The 14397-nt window shown below is 52.2% G+C and overlaps 1 long non-coding RNA gene across 1 annotated transcript; it reads left to right on the top strand.

Moving 5' to 3' along the window:
* The first annotated feature begins 11448 nt into the window (after nt 1-11448).
* Nucleotides 11449-14056, top strand: LOC144248684 (uncharacterized). Its single transcript, XR_013341999.1, has 2 exons — nt 11449-12539; nt 13790-14056. It is a non-coding gene; the product is annotated as an uncharacterized LOC144248684 (long non-coding RNA).
* The last annotated feature ends 341 nt before the right edge of the window (nt 14057-14397 follow it).

Raw genomic sequence — 14397 nt, 5'->3', positions numbered from 1 at the left:
CCCCAGATGCCAGAGAGATAAGTGGAGGGCTAAGGCCCGCAGAGGGGGTGAAAGCGGGGTGCTGGGAGGGCCTTTAGGATCAGGTTTGGGGGCAGGGATGTGCAAGAAGTGTCCCCTTAGGCCAGCTAAAGGGAAAGTGTCTGTTTTGATCACAGTGCTGAGGTGCACAGGGCAGAGCAGTTCTGGTGTGTGTCCTGTCACTTGTCTCTGGTGCACTCTGTGTTCTTTGGGTCTCTCGGTCCTTTCTTCTCCTCAAAAGCTCTCTCTGCCTGTCCTGTGTCACGGGTGTCTGCACGTATTTGTCCCACAGCTGCTCTGCCCTGCTGCATAGCCTGTAATAGCACAAGTCCTGGGGACTTGAAATTTGTCATTTGCAGGGTGTAGTTGGGCTCTAGATTGTATGGGGAGATTGACATAACATGTTTGGTGATGCTAAGTTGTCCTGCAGCCATTTGACACTAGTCCTAACTTCCTTTCAGATGCAGACAGTTCAGGTCAGTGGCAGAGGGCCCCATTCTTGCGTGAGGATTTTCCCATGATCAGGTCAGTCATTGTTTGCATTTGCAGCGGCAGCCTGAATGGTGACCATGTTACAGCAGTGTTCTTTGCCTTTAATTTTAGGAGGTCCCGGCAGTTTGCAGCAGTCAAGGCCCTGTGTGCCAGGTGAGCAGTGGACAGAAGGAGTTGTTCTGGCTCAGGTCTCCATTTCTGGTGCAATTCTAAGCATCCACTCTTAGTTACTTTGTTTTATTTTAGGCAGTCGTCTTGCAAGATATCTCTGGTCCGGATGTCCAAGGCCAGGTGGGTGCAAGCGTAAGGTCTGGGTGGGTGTGCTTTTCAGGGCAGGGGGATGTTGTTTTCACAGAATCTCGGTGTGGGTTTTTTTGCTTTGTTTTTTTGCAGGTGCTGTCGCTGCCCTAGCTGTGTGAAGGAACAGAGGCGAGCGGGTGAGTTGGCATTTTGGCACGGTGACTCACAGGTGACTCTTATGCAGCAGCATGCTAAGTGTGTACCTTTTTGTTTTTCAGGTATCCTCCAGGCAGCCTGTGGAGTCAAATTGAGACTTCAGGTGAGCTGGGGCAGCGGTGTGTCGGAGTTTCAGGGATTCCTCTTTTTGTGGGCACTAGTTGCATTTTCTGTTTTGTCTTAGGTACCCTGAGGAGGAGCGTAGCTGAAGTTTGGAAACGGCAGCACCGAAGCGGATGTACAGAACATCTCGCCGTTCACATCCAACTGACATGGGATTCCATCCGGTTGTCTTGCAAAAGCTAAGTGCTGGGGCCAGTAGGTGGGAGATGGGGGAAAAACCTTCACTATCACAGGAGGCTATTTGATGTTAGCTTGGAGAAGAGGCCCATAGTGGGATGGGCTCCTCGGGAGCAAAGGGAGAGGGTTTCTCCTCAGCCCCCCCAGAGTCTTCGCTGGGCAGGGCAGTTCCGATCCCTCTCCGCGTTCTCGTGACGTTCGCATTGGCGGCCTTCTTTGACTCTTGACGTTGTCGTGGATCTTTTCACCATAGGAGCCCGCCTTCATGTCTGGAGCTATAGCTACAGTCACCCTGTAGTCATTTCTTCCTTCTCTAGGCCTACTGAGCTTCTTAGGCTTTCTCTTAAGTGCTTTGGCACTAACATCTTGAAAGGCGTTGCATGTCATCATCAAGTGCTACTGCCCTAGGGCTTTCTTTTCTTTGGCATCATCAGCCCATGGCTCATCTTGGGCCAGGAATCTTGGGTCCATAAGGTGAAATTGCCAGGCAGTTTCCATGTGTGTCTGTGTCACGTTGTCTGTGTCACGTTGTCTGTGTCCGTGTCACGTTGTCTGTGTCTTAGGCCTTTGTTACATCTCCATGCTTTAGCAACATCATTTTGTGCCGTATCGGCCATATTTTGCTCACGTACCTTCCTGGATATCAGTTATTCTGGCATCTTTACATATTTACTTTTTGGGACCGGACGATGTACATGAGATGTTCTCATCCATCTTCATTCTCAGTTTTGGTAGCCCTTCTCTTGGACTTCCGTACGGATCTTATTAGCCCTTCATCACCTGACCACAGTAGTTCCGTAGCATCTGCCTTCTCAAAGGATATAGGGCTCAAAAATTAGTCTTCTGGAGAATTATATCAAGTCCTCACTTATCTTGTATCTCTGTCGGCTTACATTGTATGCACTTATGTTGCACCTACCTGTGTCGGCTTCTATTGTATGTGCGTATGTTGCGCCTACCTATGTTGGCTTATGTTGTTTGTGCTTATACTGTATGTACCTATGTTGTCTTATATTGTTTGTGCTTATACTGTATGTACCTACGTTGGCTTATGTTGTTTGTGCTTATACTGTATGTACCTATGTTGTCTTATATTGTTTGTGCTTATACTGTATGCACCTACGTTGCCTTATGTTGTTTGTGCTTATACTGTATGTACCTACGATGGCTTATGTTGTTTGTGCTTATACTGTATGCACCTACGTTGCCTTATGTTGTTTGTGCTTATACTGTATGTACCTACGATGGCTTATGTTGTTTGTGCTTATACTGTATGCACCTACGTTGCCTTATGTTGTTTGTGCTTATACTGTATGTACCTACGATGGCTTATGTTGTTTGTGCTTATACTGTATGTACCTACGATGGCTTATGTTGTTTGTGCTTATACTGTATGTACCTACGATGGCTTATGTTGTATGCACCTCTGTTGTGGCAATTGTGATCGGAGCTGCCTTGCCCGGGCACGTAGTCACGCTCAGGTAGAGCAGTTATAAAGCTTTGCCGTTCATCTGTTCTCTACGGGGTTTGGGGTACAACACTGATGGGCCCAGAGTTGGTATAGCTCCTAGCTCTCAGATAGTCAGTCACTGACCGCCTCCCCTTGTCTCGTAGGTCCCCGGGTCCCTACAGAATTTCCTGGAATCTACCATTTGACATGGAGGTCCTGCGGTCAGAAGAAGCGTTTAAGCATATTCTTCAGTGCAGCGTTTCACGTAAGGGTGGCAGCCAGCGTGTCAGCAGAAGAATGTGTGAGAGTGTGACTGTCTGTGTCTGTCTGTGAGAGTTTGTGTGTGCTTGTGTCTGCAGCTGTGTGTGTGTGTGTGTGTGTGGAGCAGTTCCAACCTTGTGTGTATGGCCTTTGCCTTTCAGGGGGGGTTTTCATCAGGCAGGAGGATTTTTTGGGAGTCTCCGGAGCGAGTTGCCGTGAATGTGAGTTTGTGCGTAACGCGAAGGGGGCGTGCACGTCGGCGGAGCGTTTTGCGCCGTTTTTGTTCCGGGTGCGTCATAACAATAAAAGCGTTGTGGACTTTTCTGAAATGGAGACACGGTTATATTGTGTCAATATGTATTTTCCTTGTAATACATTATATTGTTCTGTCTTTGCAGGTGTTCCTGTCTTTTGATGTATTTTGCTGTATGTAAATTGGACTTGTACTTGTGTGCCTAGGTATGATGTATTCTTTGTTGTATTTGTCTCTGTACTTGCATTTGTATACATTGTTTCCCTGTGTATTGCTGAAGTTTAAATTAAAGGAATAAAGATTAATCAGCCCTAATAATGATACCTCTTACCCTCTGCCCCGCCCACCATCCATCTCCTGTCTTTCTTTGGTGTGGTTGAGTCGTATCATTTTCACCCTTTTTCTCCCTTTGCCTCTTACTTTCCTCTTTAGTCTATTCCTCACTTTATCCTTCCGTGTGTAACTCTTTGTCTCTGGCTGTGTTTTCCTTTGTTTCCATTTCTAACACATCTCTATGTTTCTCTAACCCTATTTCCTTCTCACCCTGTCTATTTTCTTCCCTTCCTCTACATGTATTTCCCCATGTCTCTTTGTCTCTTTCAATCTAGGTTTCACTATGTTTTCTTCTTTTTTTTCTCTTTGTCAGCCTTTGTCTTTCTAACACTTGCTATCATTTTCTTTGTCTCTAACCCTTTTTACTTTTCTGTCCAACTTTAATTTTTTGTGTTTCTAACTCTCTATTTCTTTCTCTCTTGAACCCTACCTTGTGTTCAGTCTCTCCATTTGTTTTCCTGTAGGTTTTCAGCTCTATTTCTTCTTTTTCTTGTCTCTCTATTTGCTTTTCTCTTTCATTTCAAGTGCTTCCTTTTCTCTTTGTCTTTCACTCTTTTTCTCTTTACCCCTCCTTTCTTTTGCCTTTCTCTTTCTAATCTGAATTTTTTGGTTTCTCTTTTTATCTCTTTTATTTTTCTTGCTCTGTTTTCTTCATACTCTTTTCTCTTCCTTTTCTTTTTCTCACTCTTTCTTCTCGCTCTCTTCTTCTCACTCTCTCCTCTTCTTCTTCTTCTCACTCTCTCTCCTCTTCTTCTCACACTCTCCTCTTCTTCTCCTCGCTCTCTCCTCTTCTTCTCACTCCTCTTCCTCCTCTCTCCTCTTCCTCTCATCTCTCCTCTTCCTCCTCTCTCCTTCTTCTCGCTCTCTCCTCTTCTTCTCACACTGTCTTCATCTCTCTCTCTCCTTCTCACTTTCTCCTCTTCCTCCTCTTTCTTCTTCCTCTGACTCTCTCCTCTTCTTCTTACTCTCTCCTCTCACTCTCCTCTTCTTCATCTCACTCTCTCCTCTTCTTCTCACACTCTCCTTTTCTTCATCTCACTCTCTCCTTCTCACTCGCTCCTCTTCCTCCTCTCTCCTCTTCTTCCTCCTCTCTCCTCTTCTTCTTCCTCTCTCCTCTTCTTCTTCTCACTCTCTCCTCTTCTTCTCACTCTCTCCTCTTCTTCTTCTTCCTCTCTCCTCTTCTTCTTCTTCCTCTCTCCTCTTCTTCTTCTCACTCCTCTTCTTCACACTCTCTCCTCTCCTCACACTCTCTCCTCACACTCTCTTCTTCATCTCTCTCTCTCCTTTTCTCCTCACTCTCTCCTCTTCCTCCTCTCTCCTCTTATTCCTCTCACTCTCTCCTCTTATTCTTCTCACCTTCTCCTCTTCTTCATCTCACTCTCTCCTTTTCTTCTCACTCTGTCCTCTTCCTCCTTTCTCCTCTTCTTCTCACTTTCTCCTCTTCTTCCTCTCTTCTTCTTCCTCTCTTCTTCTTCCTCTCTTCTTCTTCCTCTCTTCTTCCTCACTCTCTCCACTTCTCACACTCTCTTTCTTCTCACTCTCTCCTTTTCGTCTCACTCTCTCCTCTTCCTCCTCTCTCCTCTTCTTCTCACTTTCTCCTCTTCCTCCTCTTTCTTCTTCCTCTGACTCTCTCCTCTTCTTCTCACACTCTCATCTCACTCTCCTCTTCTTCATCTCTCTCTTCTTCTCACACTCTCCTTTTCATCTCATTCTCTCTGTTTCTTCTCACTCGCTCCTCTTCCTCCTCTCTCCTTTTCTCACTTTCTCCTCTTCCTCCTCTCTTCTTCTTCCTCCTCTCTCCTCTTCTTGTTCTCATTCTCACCTCTTCTTCTCCCACTCTCTTCTTCATCTTTCTCCTTTTCTTCTCACTCTCTTCCTCCTCTCCTCACTTTCTCCTCTTCCTCCTCTCACTTCTTCTTCCTCTCTCCTCGTCTTCTCACTCTCCTGTCTTCTCACTCTCTCCTCTTCTCACACTCTCGTCTTCATCTCTCTCCTTTTCTCCTCACTCTCTCCTCTTCCTCCTCTCTCCTTCTCACTCTCCTCTTCTTCTCTCTCTCATCTTCCTCCTCTCTCTCTCCTTTTCTTCCTCTCACTTACTCCTCTTCCTCCTCTCTTCCTCTTGTCACTCTCTCCTCTCTTCTTCTCACACTCGCTTCATCTCTCTCTCCTTTTCTTTTCACTCTCTCCTCTTTCTCCTCTCTCCTCTTTCTCCTCTCTCCTTCTCACTCTCACCTCTTCTTCTCACTGTTCTCTTCTTCTCACACTCTTCTTCATCTCACTCTCTCCTTTCCTTCTCGCTCTTTTCCTCTTCTCTCCTCTTCTTCACACTCGCTGCTCTTCCTCCTCTCTCCTATTCTTCTCACTCGCTGCTCTTCCTCCTCTCTCCTCTTCCTCCTCTCTCTCCTCTTCCTCCTCTCTCTCCTCTTCTTCCTCTCTCTTCTTCCTCTCACTCTCTTCTCTTCCTCTCACTCTCTCCTCTTCATCTCACTCTTTCCTTTTCTTCTCACTCTCTCCTTTTCCTCCTCTCTCCTCTTCTTCTCACTCTCTCCTCTCTCTCATCTTCCTCCTCTCTCTCTCCTCTTCTTCCTCTCACTTACTCCTCTTCCTCCTCTCTCTTCCTCTTGTCACTCTCTCCTTTCCTTCTCACACTCTCTTCTTCCTCTCACGCTTTCCTCTTCTTCTTGCTCTCTTCTCTCCTTCTCACACTCTTCTTCATCTCTCTCCCTTTCTTCTCACTCCTCTTCCTCCTCTCTCCTCTTTTTCTTCTCACTCTCTCATCTTCCTCCTCTCTCTTTTTCCTTTTCTCGCTCTCTCGTCTTCCTCCTCTCTCCTTTTCTTCTTGTCTCTCCTCTTCTTCTCACTCTCTCCTCTTCTTCTTCTTCTCACTCTCTCCTCCTCTTTCTCTCTTTTTTCCCCTTTCTGTACTTAGAATAAAAAAGCAGGAGTAGAAAATACCGTGCTCCGAGGAAGTAAAAAAAAAGAAAAACAACTTTAAAAATAAAAATTTCTACTCCCTGGGAGCATCAAAGTAAAAATAAAAATTTTTACTCCTTGGTAGCATCAAATTTTCCACTGCTGCGCCTGACAATATTTTTATATTTATATATATATGTATAGGGGGGGTAGGGGAGGGGTCTGTCTGGTAGCCACACCCCCACCCTGAATCCTCCCTCTACCCTAACCCCTTCCCTGACCCACCCTCCACCCCCTCCCCCACACCCTGACCCCACCCCTAACCACGCCCCCAATGCTGACCCCCCTCCCCCAATGCTGACCCCACCCTCTAACCCCCACCCCTGTCCTTACCCCCTCCCCTGGCCCCGCCCCCAGCCACACACCCTCCCCTGACCTCTATTAAGATATCCATTAGGATACGTATAAAAATCTGAAATAAAATATAATAGGAATAAATGTAAGAAATTATGAAAATATAATTTTCCATCAATATCCATTACAAATCCGAATGTGAATATAAATATGAAAAACATAAAAATAAAGCGTGTTGAACTGCAGCTTAAGAGTAAAGCTTTTTTCTTTCAGTTCCTATCGGGTCTCAGGCAGGCTTTTTGTTCCGTTCTTTCCCGCGCGGACGCTTTGGGGCGTTCGCTGCCGAGGCCGTGCCGGCGGGGACGGCGCGGTACTGCCGCCTTGTGGGCAGAGAGCGGTACTGCAACCCGGCCGCCCTCTTGGGAGTGCCTTGGCGCGGACTCGCTTGAAAAGTGCTGCCGCCTTGTGGACACAGGGCGGTACTGCAACCCCACCGCCCTCTTGGGAGTGCCTTGGCGCAGACTCGCTTGAAAAGTGCTGCCGCCTTGTGGAAAAAGGGCGGTACTGCGGCCCCGCCTCTCGCAGCCGCCCTCTTGGGAGTGCCTTGGCGTGGACTCGCTTGAAAAGTGCTGCCGCCTTGTGGACAAAGGCCGGTACTGCAGCCCGACCGCCCTCTTGGGAGTGCCTTGGCGCGGACTCGCTTGAAAAGTGCTGCCGACTTGTGGACACAAGGCAGTAGTGCAGCCGCTCTGCCCGCAGCCGCACTCTTGGGAGTGCCTTGGCGTGGACTTGCTTGAAAAGTGCTGCCGCCTTGTGGACACAGGGCGGTACTGCGGCCCCGCCGCCCGCAGCTTCCCTCTTAGGAGTGGCTTGGCGCGGACTCGCTTGAAAAGTGCTGCCGCCTTGTGGACACAAGGCAGTAGTGCAGCCGCTCTGCCCGTGGCCGCACTCTTGGAAGTGGCTTGGCGCGGACTCGCTTGAAAAGTGCTGCCGCCTTGTGGAAAAAGGGCAGTACTGCAACCCCGCCGCCCTCTTGGGAGTGGCTTGGCGCGGACTCGCTTGAAAAGTGCTGCCGACTTGTGGGCACAGGGCGGTACTTCAGCCCGGCTGCCCTCTTGGAAGTGGCTTGGCGCGGACTCCCTTGAAAAGTGCTGCCGCCTTGTGGACAAAGGGCGGTACTGCGGCCCCGCCTCTCGCAGCCGCCCTCTTGGGAGTGGCTTTGCGTGGACTCGCTTGAAAAGTGCTGCCGCCTTGTGGACAAAGGCCGGTACTGCAGCCCGACCGCCCTCTTGGGAGTGCCTTGGCGCGGACTCGCTTGAAAAGTGCTGCCGCCTTGTGGACACAAGGCAGTAGTGCAGCCGCTCTACCCGCAGCCGCACTCTTGGAAGTGGCTTGGCGCGGACTCCCTTGAAAAGTGCTGCCGCCTTGTGGGCACAGGGCGGTACTGCAACCCCGCCGCCCACGGCCGCCCTCTTGGGAGTGGCTTGGTGCAGACTCGCTTGGAAAGTGCTGCCGCCCTGTGGACAAAGGGCGGTACTGCAACCCGGCCGCCCTCTTGGGAGTGGCTTGGCGCGGACTCGCTTGAAAAGTGCTGCCGCCTTGTGGACACAAGGCAGTAGTGCAGCCGCTCTGCCCGCAGCCGCACTCTTGGGAGTGCCTTGGCGCGGACTCGCTTGAAAAGTGCTGCCGCCTTGTGGACACAGGGCGGTACTGCGGCCCGACCGCCCTCTTGGGAGTGGCTTGGCGCGGACTCGCTTGAAAAGTGCTGCCGCCTTGTGGACACAGGGCGGTACTTCAGCCCGGCCGCCCTCTTGGAAGTGGCTTGGCGCGGACTCCCTTGAAAAGTGCTGCCGCCTTGTGGACAAAGGGCAGTAGTGCAGCCGCTCTGCCCGCAGCCGCACTCTTGGGAGTGCCTTGGCGCGGACTCCCTTGAAAAGTGCTGCCGCCTTGTGGACAAAGGCCGGTACTGCAGCCCGACCGCCCTCTTGGGAGTGGCTTGGCGCGGACTCGCTTGAAAAGTGCTGCCGCCTTGTGGACACAAGGCAGTAGTGCAGCCGCTCTACCCGCAGCCGCACTCTTGGAAGTGGCTTGGCGCGGACTCCCTTGAAAAGTGCTGCCGCCTTGTGGGCACAGGGCGGTACTGCAACCCCGCCGCCCACGGCCGCCCTCTTGGGAGTGGCTTGGTGCAGACTCGCTTGGAAAGTGCTGCCGCCCTGTGGACAAAGGGCGGTACTGCAACCCGGCCGCCCTCTTGGGAGTGGCTTGGCGCGGACTCGCTTGAAAAGTGCTGCCGCCTTGTGGGCACAGGGCGGTACTGCAGCCCCCCAGCCAGCGCCCGGCAAAATCACCGAGACGGGGCGAGGGGCGGCAGCGAGCGGCGAGCGGGGCGATGTCTGTGAGTGAGGGGAGGGCTGGAGGCGGCTCCGCGGCGGCGCCGGATTAGGATGGCAGCGGCGAGGGAGGCTTTCTGTCCCGTTCCGGCCGCCGTCCGTACCGGAACGCTTTGTGCCTTTCTGTCCCTCGCCGGCCGCCGTCCCCCACGTGTCGGGAGCCCGGCGCCGCCGTGATGGCGGCGGGCGGTGGGACCGGGCTCGGGCGGCTCTGGAGGCGCTGCTGGAGGTGGGATTCGGGGCCCGGCGCGCTGAGGGCGGCGGCACCGGGGGGACAGCGGGGGAGGGCGGGCGGGAGCAGCCGGAGGGGACCCGGCACCGGGAATGGGATTGGGGGGGGGCGGGACACACGGACAGGCCCCGGAGCCCCCGGGACCCCCAAAACGCCACCGAGACCCCCAAAAAACCCCCCGGGACCCCTCAGAACCCTCTGGGACCCCCCAAAAATAACCGGGAGCCCCCCGGTCCCGCAGGGCGAAGGCGCTGGCGCTGACCGGGAACCGGGGAGTGGAGCCGGCCGTGGACTGGTGAGGGGGGACCCCAAGAACACTCCCGGCACCCCCAAAAATACCCGGCGGGATCCCCCAAAAACAGCCCCGGGACCGCCATAAACAGCCTCGGGAACCCAAAAATTCCCTTCAGGACCCCAACCCCCCCCCAGGACCCCCAAAATTCCTCCCAAAAACCCCTTGAAACCTCCAAACTTCTCCCCAGGACTCCAAAGCCCTCCCTGGGACGCCCAAAATTCTCTTTGGGACCCCAAAACTCCCCCTGGGACCTCCAAATTTCCCTTTAGGACCCCTGAAATTCCTCCTGGGACCCCCAAAACCCCCTGAGACCCCAAAAGTCCTCCTGGGATGCCCCAAAGACCTTCCAGAACCCCCCAGAACCCCCTCCAATTTTGGGTCCCCCCCCCCGATTCGGGGTTCCCCCCGGTTTTTGGGTCCCCAGGCTGGTGGCTCATGAGGACGACCCCGACTCGGACCCCGAACTCCCCCCGGGTTTGGGGGCGCCGCCCGCGGGCCTGGGGGGGCCCCGGCAGCCGCCGGCCCCCGAGGACGAGACCCAGAAGTGAATTTTGGGGGTCGGGGGGGAATTTGGGGGTTGGGGAGGAAAATTTGGGGTATGAGGAGCTCAGGGATATTTTGGGGTTCAGAGTGGTTAATTTGGGGTTTCAGGGTGTTTATGGGCAGGGTTTTCGGGTATTCTCGGGAGGGCTTTGGGGTATTCTTTGGTGGGTTTTAGGATATTTTTGGGTGGATTTTTTGGGGTATTTTTGGGAGGGTTTTGGGCTGGTTTTGGGGCATTTTATGGTGAGTTTTTTGGATATTTTTAGGAGGGTTTGGGTAGTTTTGGGTGGGTTTTTGGGGGGCATTTAGGACGATTTTGGGGTATTTTTGGGTGGGTTTTGGGCTGAAGGCGGCTCAGCGGCGGCGCTGGAGAAGGATGGCAGCGGCGAGGGGGGCCCGGCGGGGCCCTGCCTTTGCCAGCCCCTCCTGCCGCCCTCCTTGGAATGGTTTGGGGCAGTATGGGGTTATTGAGGTAGGAGTAATTATTTTGTTGTTGTTGATTTAATGTGGGGGTTTTTTGTTTGTTTGTTTGTTGTTGTCGTTTGATGTATTTGGTTTGTAGAGCAGGAACTGTAGACAGAATCCTGCAGAAGTAATATGGAATTTGTCCTCCCAAAACCCGCCCGGCTTCCAACCACTTTCAGCACGTGGTCTTCCTTAGCAGCACATGGTTCCCCCACACTTGGGAGCCGGTGCACTCTACTTTTCTCTCCTCCTTTGCTGACAGATCCTGCTGAGGCTGAGGACAAAGCCCTACCCCTACACGGACAAGGCAGCAGACCTGGTTCGGGAAGCCAGCGTGCTCCAGGCTGCTCCAGGACTCTGATCAAACATCAGCATCCCCGTCTCTCACGTTGATGGTACGTGGTAACCCCTTAAGAACAGAATTCCACCTTTTCTAACCCTAAGCAGCAAACTGGGGACGGATAACTCTAGAAATCCTGTCATGTAAGGACCTCCAGGATTCAGCCCTCCATGTGTCCTTGGTATCAGAGGTTGGAATTGCAGAGTTGCCACTTTACCCCCAGACGTAATTTTTGATGTGGTTGTGCCACTTTAACAGTATTTGAAATCTCTCTTCGTGTTCTTGCAGCAGCATTTTCGAAGCACAATGGAAATCTAGCCCTTCTGCCGGGAGCGGTTCACAGATTCGTGGAATCCCAGAAGGGTTTGGATGGGAAGGCACCTTTTTTTAAAGCTCGTCCCGTTCCAGCCCCTGCCATGGGCAGGGACACCTTCCACCATGCCAGGGTGCTCTAAGCCCTGTCCAGCCTGGCCTTGGACACTTCCAGGGATCCGGGGGCAGCCACAGCTTCTGTGTGCAACCTGTGCTGAGGTGCCCTGAGGAAATGTGTGAGCCGGAGGGAGCCGGGGCCGGGCGGAGGGAGCCGAGCTGTGGGAGTGGGCGAATGGAGGCGGGAGCGGGCGGGACTAGGCGAGCGTGGGCGAAAGCGGCCGAAAGGGGCCGAGGAGGCGAGCGGAGCCGAGCTTTGCCGAGTTCAGCCGAGGCGAGCCGAGCTTTGCCGAAGAGGCGAATGGAGGCGAATGCGGCCGGAAATAGCCGAGCGTGGCCGAAAGTAGCCGAAGCTGGCCGAGGAGGCGAGTCCAGCCGAACGGAGCCGAGCTCTGCCGAGCGCAGCAGCCCGGGCGGGGCTGAGCCGGGGCGGAGCCGGGGCGCCGGGAGGATCCCCTCCTGTCCCTCTCTCTCCCGCTCCATGCTCCTGCCCGTGTTCAGTTACCTCTCTTTCCCCCGTTTCCGTGTCCCCCCCAAACCCGGCTCCTTCCTGTCCTGTCCTGTCCCTGCCCCGCTGCTCCGTTCCATTCCCCCTCTCGGTGGTGTGAGATGAGATTTGAGCCCTTTCTGACACCCACGCGTGCTCTTTGTGTTGTCAAATCCCGCGTGTGAGCCAGAAGCTCTCCCTGCCTATTTTGCAGGTGGATGTGCCATTCAAAGCCCTGGAGGCAGGGCTGAGCACCGGCGAGCCGCGCGTGGCTGCTCTGCACAGGGGGCGTGGCAGGAAACACTCGCTGAGTGCCGGAGGAGCGAACGGGAGCCTTGGCCCTGCCATCCTCTGGGATCTGCGGGGACACTGCAAGCACTGGCAAAGAGCCGAGAGCCATGGGAGCAGCGCTGAGCGAGGCTGTGTCCCAGCCAAGGAGTTCCTCCTGTGTCCCTTAAGAGGATACCCCAGGGCTGGTTTTCTGCATCAAGACTTCTGATCAGACCATCTGTAGACCTCTGGCTTAATGTAAATATTTATTTATATGTTTGTCTCTGACAGCAAAGCACGTATCTCCTGACTTCCCTGCTATTCAGTATCTGCTGAACTGGCTGTGCATTTTTCCTAAGCTAAGGAAAACCCTCCCTCTGATTCTGTAATTTCCAAAGGAGCAGCATTGAGTCACTTATGTTTTTCTTGTCTCCATAACTTTAGCTTGACTCGTGCTCAAGGACAGGAATGACTCAAGAACTGTATGTGGTGAATTGTTAGTTTGGCAGGGGTTTTTGCAAATTCAGGGCTAAAATGTGATGTAAGAAAAGGCTTTTATTGCAGCAGTTAGATTTTTGCAGCATGGCAGATTTTCAAGCCTCTAAGTAAATCACTTCATTCAGATTTAAACTCTCTTGAAATATGCTTGATATGTTTTGGGGTTTTTTTCATTGTTATGCTACTTTTCGTTTTGGTTTGATTTGGCTTTCTTTTTTGCCTGGCGTGGGAAAATTTTACAGCTCTCACTTTTTTCTTCTCCAGTTGAGTATAGTGTTACCTTCTTAATTCAAAAACCATTTGCTGTATGGAAAAAGCACCTTGCCTTTGTGAAGGGCCAGGTGGGAACTGTTTTAATGGCCAGTGGCACAGCCCTGTAGCACACAATTCCCAGGAAGTGGGGAGCCCTCTGCCAGGCAGAGCCACCTGGCCAGGTTCCTGCGGGTGCTGCTGCTGTACCCGGCTGATGAGGTGAGAAGCAGCTTGGCTTTATTGCCAAAATAAAACTCACCCGTTTTCCTATGAATCCCAGCAAAGTGGTCCCAAAGGCTCTGTCACTCAGTCTCTGCTTCCATTGGTGTGGAGAGGCTGGATCCCAGTTATCACCCCAGCAGTGCCCCTGCCTCCCTTTTCCCCACTTTTCTGTTCCAGTCGTGCGAAATATTCAGGCTTTGTTTTCTTCCCCCTGCGGTTCACTGCAGATCCCAGAAAACCCACAGGAGGGAAGATCATTCCTTGTGCTTCCGCCTCCAGGTGAGAGAGGAGATGGTCACATCCTAGGAGCCTGATTTTGGAATGTTTTCTGGAATTGGCCCAGTGGCTTTTACTTCTGGGGTTCCTGGAGTCTGTCCGTGGCAGGTCCAGCCCGTGCTTCAACTGAGAGCCCTCAGTCCGCAGGGAAATGAACCTTTGGGGAAGTTCTTACAGCTCTGCTTAGTGCTTTATGAATGGTGATGATTTTCTGGAAGTAGGCTGTCCATTCTGACCCTTTTTCTTCCCTCTCCCTGCAGACTGTACCTGCTGAGAGGCTGAGGTGAGACCAGGATCTGTAAAATCCCTGACTCTCCGTGTTTTCCCGAGGCTGAAGCCGTGTTTGCTGTCAGTGACGACAGGGTGGGAGATGCTAAACACTGAAAACTTTGGGGTTTTTCCCCTGAACTCCCCAAGACTCTCTGCAGCTGTGCCCTGTCTATCTCTTGAAAGAGTTTCTGGATTTACAAAGGTTTTTACATTCTGCAATATTTATCTATAACTCGATTAAAAAGAATCCTACTGTATCAATGTGGTGTTGATTACTTTGTTTGAGTCGGTTAATTAAAGCGAATTGTTGGTAAGGGGTTTGAGCATCCCTTAGTTGGAGCTGGCAGCTCTTATTTAATTTCTCTTCATTCCTTTAATTTCTTTCAATTATTTCTTAAGCCATTACTGCAATTAGGATGCACGGTAAGGACAAGAGCATTTCTGCCCTGCTGGATTGGGAAATCCGAGCCCAATTCCTTGGAGAGATTGAGGGGATGGGGATCTGTGCCTCAAGCTGGGTTTTGACAGTGGGAATTTGGTGAGGAAGGAAGAGGAGAGATCCCACGGAAAGTGGCTGAGGCCAGTTCCGCTGGCTTTG

Source organism: Lonchura striata, unplaced genomic scaffold, assembly GCF_046129695.1.
Source record: "Lonchura striata isolate bLonStr1 unplaced genomic scaffold, bLonStr1.mat Scaffold_264, whole genome shotgun sequence".
NCBI lineage: Eukaryota > Metazoa > Chordata > Aves > Passeriformes > Estrildidae > Lonchura > Lonchura striata.
Note: the sequence above shows the minus strand (reverse complement) of the source record. Positions and strands in the feature narration are given on the sequence as shown.